Here is a 7,605-nt window from a genome sequence, read left to right as displayed (position 1 = left end):
TCAGGTTGGAAGATACTCAGAATAAAACTGGGGAAGAGCTACCTCCTCAAAGTAGAGTTGACCTTGATGATGCAGTTGGAGTAAAGCTGTTAGAAGCTTCTTTTGCGGACGGGGCACAACCCAAAATGTGAAGAAATAACTGCAAACATCAATTAATACTTGGAATATGAAATGCATGAAATACGCATTGAGAAAAATTGTAAGTTGATAAAAACAAAATGGAACGCATAAAGATCAATATCCTAGGCACTGGTGAGCTAAAATGGGCTGGAATTGGCCATTTTGGAGAGGAAATCATATGGTTTAGTATTCTGGCAGTGACAAACTGAAGAGGAATGGTGTCACATTCATTGTCAAAAAGAGCATTTCAAGATCTCTCTTGAATTACAATGCTGTGATAAGATAATATCCATATGTCTATAAGGAAGACCAGTTAATAACATTATCATTCAAATTTACACAGCAACCACTAAAGCCAGTGATGATGAAACTGAAGAATTTTACCAACTTTTTCAACCTGAAATTGATCAAACATGTAATCAAGATGCATTGGTAATTACATGTGATTGGAAAGCAAAAGGTGGAAACAAAGAGGAAGGAGTAGGAAAATACTGCTGATAGAAATGATGCTGGAGACAACACAATAGCTTTTTGCAAGACAAATACAATGACTTATTCATGGCGAATATTTTTTTTCAACAATGTAAACAGTGACTATATACTGTGGACCTCATCAGATGGAATACACAGGAATAAACTGATTATCAGTATAGGAAGACAAACTCAATAGCATCAGCCAAAATAAGGCCAGGGGCAGATTATGGAACTACAATCAATTGCTCATATGCAAATTCAGGCTGAAGCTGAAGAAAATTAAAATAAGTTCACAAGAGCTAAAATATGATCTTGCGTGTATCCCACCTGAATTTAGAGACCATCTCAAGAACTGATTGGATACATTAGACACTCGACTGAAGACTTGAAGAGTTGTGGGATGACATAAAAAAATATCATGCATGAAGAAAACAAAAGGTCACTAAAAAGATAGGAAAGAAAGAAAAGACGAAAATGGATGTCACAAGAGAATCTCAAACTTGCTCTTGAATGTAGAGAAGCTAAAGCTACTGGAAGAAATGATGAAGTAAGAGAGCTGAACAGAAAATTTTAAAGGGCAGCTCGAAAAGACGAAGTCAAATATTATAATGAAATGTGCAAAGACCTGGGGTTAGAAAACCAAAAGGTTTTCTTTCAAACTGAAAGAACTGAAAAGCCTTGACTTGACCTTGACTTGAAATATTGAAATATTAGATAGGTGAAATATTGAATGAGGCAGGAAGCATTAAAAGAAGATGGAAGGTATACACAGACTCACTGTATCACCATTTCAAGAGGTAGCATATGATCAGGAACCAATGGTATTGAAGGAAGAAGTCCAAGCTGCACTGAAGCCACTGACAAAAACCAAGGCTCCAGAAACTAATGGACTACAAATGGAAAGCTTTTAACAAACTGATGCAGCATTGGAGGCATTCACTCATCTAGGCCAAGATCTGGAAGACAGCTACCTAGCCAGCCAACTGATTGGAAGAAATCTATATTAGTGACCATTCCAATGAGAGGTGACCCAATGGAATGCAGAAACCATCCAACAATATCATTAATATCATATGCAAATAAAAGTTTGCTTAAGATAATTCAAAAATAGTTACAAGAGTACACAGACAAGGAACAGCCACAAATTCAAGCCAGATTCAGAAGAGGACATGCAACTAGGGATATCATTGCCGATGTCAGATGGATCTTGGCTGAAAGCAGAGGATACCAGAAAAATGTTTACTTGTGCTTTATTGTCTGTGCCAAAGCTTTTGACTGTGTGGACAATGAAAAACTATGGATAACATTGTGAAGAATGGGTAGTCCATAGCACTTCATATAGTTTGTGTGGAACCTGTACATAGACCAAGAGGCAGTTATTAGAACAGAACAGGGGATACTTAATGGTGTAAAATTAGGAAAGGTGCATGCCAGGATTATATCATTCCACCATACTTCTTATTCAATCTGTATGCAGAGCACATACTCTGAGAAACTAGATTTTATGAAAAAGAATGTGGCATTAGGATTGGAGGAAGACTCCTTAACAGCTTGCTATATGCAGATGATACACTCTTGCTTCCTGGAACCAAAGAGGACTTAAAATACTAACTGATGAAGATCGAAGACTACTATCGTCACTATGGATTGCACCTCAAGGTAAAGAAAACAAAGATCCTCATTACTGACCAATAAATGACATCTTGACAAATAGAGAAAAGACAGATGCTTCAAAGACTTCATTTTGCTTGGATTCATAATCTACACTCAAGGAAGCAGCAGTCAAGAAATCAAATGATGTATTGCATTAGGTAAATGATCTGCTTCAAAAGACCTCTTTAAAGTGTTAAAGAGTAAAGAGGTCAATTTGCGGACTAAGGAGTGCTTGACCCAAAGCATGGTATTTTCAATCACCTCATATACATGTGAAAGTTGAAGAAAAATTATCAAGACTTTAGAAGAACTGATGCATTTGAGATATGGTGTTGGAGAAGAATATTGAAAGTACCATGGACTGCCAAAAGAACAAACAAATCTATATTGAACGGAGTACAGTCAGAATATTCCTTAGAAGCCAAGACGGCAAAACTTCGTATCTCATACTTTGGACATGTTATTAGGAAGGGACCAGTTCCTGGAAAACGACATCATGCTTGGCAAAGTGGAGGGGCAGTGAAAAAGAGGAAGACCCCCTCCCCCCAAGGAGATGGAAGTACACAGTGGCAGCAAGGTGCTCAAATGTAACAACAGTTGTGAGGATGGTCCCTGACTAGGGAGTATTTCATTCTGTTGGACCTAGTGTGTGAGTTGGAACTGACTCAACGACACCTAACAACATTTTCTTAAAGCTTCAGAAACCCTATAAAGGGTTACTATGAGTCAAAACCAACTCTAGATGGCACATAACAACATTAACAATATAAAATGTGGGGAGAGTGGTGGCTCTGAACAATAAACCCTGGACTGTGAACCACTAGGTTGATGGTTTGAGCCCACTAGCCACTCGTGGGAGAAAGATGAGACTTTCTGTTCCAGCAAAGATTTACAGCCTCGGAAACCCTATACAGGGTCGCTGTAAATTAGAACTGACTTGACAACACTTAACATCAACAATATAAGTAGTAACTAGGAGCTGTAAATAAGTAAGTATAAATGGTACTTAACTTATATATCAATTAGTATTTAACCAGTAGGACATCCAAAAGGGAGTATTACTCAGCTAGAAGGGGACTGTGCATCACCTGCTGTTAAGTGCTGTCCAATCGGTTCTGACTCAGAGCAACCTGGTATAGGGTTTCCGAGGAGCAGCTGGTGGATTTGAACTACTGACCTTGTGGTTCACAGTCCAGTTCTGATCCTACAGCGCCACACCAGTACACCATCTTCTTTTAGAGGGGGTCCTTCTTCTCTTGTTGAATGCTGTCTGACACAATGTACTGGTAGGAACAAGGAGAACAAATGTGGGAACAAATATTGAAGATGTTGAGTTGGGAGTGCGCTGGGAGAACAAAATACAGGCTTATATAGAGGAGACTGCATTGACTTGGGTGCACTTGCCTATGACTAAGGATTAATGTCTTGGTAAGGACACCTGAAGTTGGACTTGCACACCTGGATATAATGATAGCCTCAGTAAACAAGGCGTCCTGGTGTGGCACTGTCGGTTAATGCACTGGACTGCAAGGTCAGTTTGAACTGCAAGGTCAGTGGTTCAAAACTCACCAGATGCTTCTTGAAAATCCTACACAGGGTCAGTATGAGTCGGAACCAGCTCAACGGCACTTAACAAGAAGAAGACAGTAAATGAGGTGGTGTAGTAGACCATGCTGGTGCTACATCTAGGACCGTTTGAATTCCTTTTTTACTGTTCTTTATGCATATCTTCCTCATGTCCATGTTTGGCCAACAGCTTTGATATACTTTTGCTTCTCAAGTTCAGCACTTTCGCCTCTTCATCAGAGGACTGCCTTTTCACTATTGAAACCACTTTGCTCACTTACACAAAGAATCATCGATAGGTACCTCAGAATCGATTTCTACCTTGGGATGGTCCTTGATTAAAATTGGCAGGTGCAGGAGGATGACAAGCCAGTCTCATTGCCTTAGGAGTGGCCAGCCCTGAGGTATAACTTGTAGTCCAGAGTTTCCGGTAGGACCAGGCTGACTCTAACCTCTGTGAGGCTTTGCCTAAGAACACACTCTTGTTTGTTTCCTCCTGTATTTTACCTTTCCTAACTCATTTTTTTTTACTTGTCGACCCTAGGAGGACTTAGTGGTGAGCTAGAGCTGGCTAGTACCAACTCACAAGAACTGATTGTTAGCACTTCTTCTCAATTTCATGTTCACAGATGTCACACTGATAGCTAGCTTTACCTTAACATGGTGGGAGGCGTTATCATGAAGTACCTACAGAAATTAACAAATGTCATGATCCACAGTCTTATTTTTCTTTTCAGAGAGCCACATATATATCATCATGTCACTGGGGCACTTCCTTAGTGAATCACTAGGACATTAGTATTCATTTCAAGAGAATCCAACCCAAGATAGGGACTACCTTGGCAGTATATTGACTCAGTATATTGGAATGAGGTAGGTTGAAATGGATTTATTATATGAGACTAGAGAACCTGATACCCATTCACATTTCCTACAGGGGCCAGAGTATATGCCCTCCACTATGACAAAACAGAATCACTGGTGATGGTGGCAGCAGCTTCCTTGAGATGTTTAGGTGCTGTCTTCTGTAGGTCAGAATTCACAGGAGATGCTGATATAGAACTGGACTTCATCAAGTCATCCTAAATGATATGGCTCTAGGAGGCTATGTGGGGGCACTTTACTGTTGGAGCAAGGTGGATATAACTGACAGCAAGACTGGAAGAGAAACCAAAGTGCCTTCATAGTTAACCAATTGACTGGGAAATTGCTTAAATGGGTCTGAAAAAGAAAAGGAGAGCTGGTGAAAAGGCAGCTAATGTCAGCCATTCCAGTGAAAACTCACAACCCTTTACCTAGCTCTCTAATTTAAGCTAGTTTTCAGACTAGAAGCTAGGTTCCCTTGAAGAATAAATTTATAATTCTATTGCAAATAAATACAAAATGGTCCTTCAATCCTCCCCTAAGGAATCTATGGATTCCTTACACTGGAGAAAAAGGAGCTTAGTATGAGTTTAATAAGGACCCCTCACTCACTCTAAAGCTCTAATAACCAGGTTAGAATCCTCAAGACCATAAACTAACTCTGGTACCAACCCTATTCAGAATGGGAAGCCTGAAAACTTCATTTGGTCAGTAAAACCTCCAGAATTCTGTCTAGAAAGTTGTAAAGATGATAATCTGATTGGAAGGGGTGTAGATGTACTTGAAAGTATGTTTCTGAAGCAAGATTTGAATTTGGAGTGATTTGGGGACACAGGTGGAGGAAGATGCTTTGATGTCATCACTCTGACTCAAAGGTGGCCAACAGAAGCATTGTTAGGGGATTTGGTGACTAATTTTGCACTTTCCTGGTCCCTTCCAAGTTGAAAGTGCCTTTTCAGGGCCAGGCCCTTAAAATACTACTTAGGAAGTAAAGGAATGTGGTTCTAGGTGACCACGAGCTCGTAAGTAGTGTACAGGAGCCCCCTAGTGGCCATGACTCAGAACACCTCAGGAGTCGTGCTCCTTATGGGTCTGGTGGCTCATTGTCTTGGAGAGAAGACTCCTTGTGGGATGAAGATCATCATAAAACTGGCATACCACTGTGAAGATGTAGAAACCTAAGCAGAGCCCAGTGAGACAGAAGATACCATCACAAGACTGACATACCAGTATAGATTAGACAACATTATAAACTGACCTAGATCAACACTGCTTTCCTCTTTAGGAGACCGCATTGGGGAAACGTTAGACAACAAAACTTTTGTTTGCTCTATAAGGACTTGCATTCCTGAGCATGCAAGGATTCCTAGACATTACATTCACAAGCAAATCAGTTCCAGCAATTGGATTCCTATCCTCAACAATTTAGGTCGTGTTTGAAAATTCCTGGAAATGCCGACTATGGCTGGTATGTGCTCATCAGATGTGCGCACAGCCTGATGTCATAGTTACAGGCTGTGCCAAGCAAACTTACAGTAAGAATTGAATCCTTGATGCTTCAATGAATGGAGCTGCATGACAACTAGGGCAGTGGTTTCTGGAAACTGCTTCTTAGGGCTGAAGTCGAATGTTGTTGTGCCCCTGAGTCTATTCCGACTCATAGTGACACTGTATAGGGTTTCTGAGGAGCGGCTGGTGGGTTTGACCTGTTGGTCTTGAGGTTAGCAGTCTAGGGCCATGCCAGTCAAATCCTAGTGTCACACCAGTCAAATGTAAAATAGATATCTTTGTTACACCAGCTAGAAATCCAGAGAGAGCGAAATCTGTGCCAATTTGTGAGAAATATTGGTGTAGTCTCATCAAAGTTGAGGGATAACTAAGGTTGAGTGAATGGTTTAGTGAGAGTGAATGTTTTAGGCAGTTTCAGCTTAAGTCTTTAGACAACCCTGTGTGCTCAAACTTGAGCTGGAGGAGCAAATGGAGGCAGATCGATTTACTGAATTTTCATGGGTGGAGACATGTAGATTCTGTTTTTTTTTTTTTTTTTTTTTTTAGAGACATAGAGTCCTGGTGTGGTGCTGTCAGATGAAACGCTGGATCACAAGGTCAGTTTGAACCACAAGTTGGCAGTTCAAACTCACCAGTTGTTCCTTGGAAACTCTATACAGGGTTGCTATGATTTGGAAGTGACTCGATGGCATTTAACAACAATGGGTTAATAGCTCTTGAAATTGGACTTACTTTAGGACATATTTGGAAGCTTTCAGCAGGATTAAAGCAGATAATTTCTCTTTGACACCAGAATAGGTAGCCACAGGAGGGTAGTTTGAATAGTGAGAATTTTGTGGAGATGCAAATAGTTACCAAGTCAAACTATTAATTGGAAAAACAGGAGACAGCTCTCAGAAACCCTCCTAGAATAACAAGGTGCTGGTAGCGTAGTGATTATGAATCGGGCTGCTAACCTCAGGGTCAGCAGTTCGAAACTACCAGCTGCTCCTGTAAAGATTTACAGCCTTGTAAACCCTGTACAGGGTCACCATGAGTTGGAACCGATTTCACGGCACATAACAACAAGAGGGTTAATGTGCCAGACTGCAAAGCCCTTTGAATTGCAAGGTTGGTTGTTCAAGCTCACCAGCTGCTCCTCGGAAGCCCTATACAGGGTCACTATGGGTCAGAATCGGCAGTTAACAACAACAACAACAATTATTTATTCATGAGACCCTGGTGGCACAGGGAATTATTTGGTTGCTAATTAAAAGGTCAGCAGTTTAAACCCACCAGCTGCTCTGGAGGGGAAAGATGAGGCAGTTTGTTCTAGTGAAGTTTTATAGCCTCAGAAGCCCTATTTGACTCTGTCTTATAGTCAGAATTGACTCAATAGCAGTGAGAATTAACAGAAAATTTATTTATTCACATTTAGCT

This window comes from Chrysochloris asiatica, unplaced genomic scaffold (genome assembly GCF_000296735.1).
Source record: "Chrysochloris asiatica unplaced genomic scaffold, ChrAsi1.0 scaffold00219, whole genome shotgun sequence".
In the NCBI taxonomy this organism is placed as follows: domain Eukaryota; kingdom Metazoa; phylum Chordata; class Mammalia; order Afrosoricida; family Chrysochloridae; genus Chrysochloris; species Chrysochloris asiatica.
The sequence above is the reverse complement of the archived record's forward strand: the minus strand, read 5'-3'. Positions refer to the sequence as shown.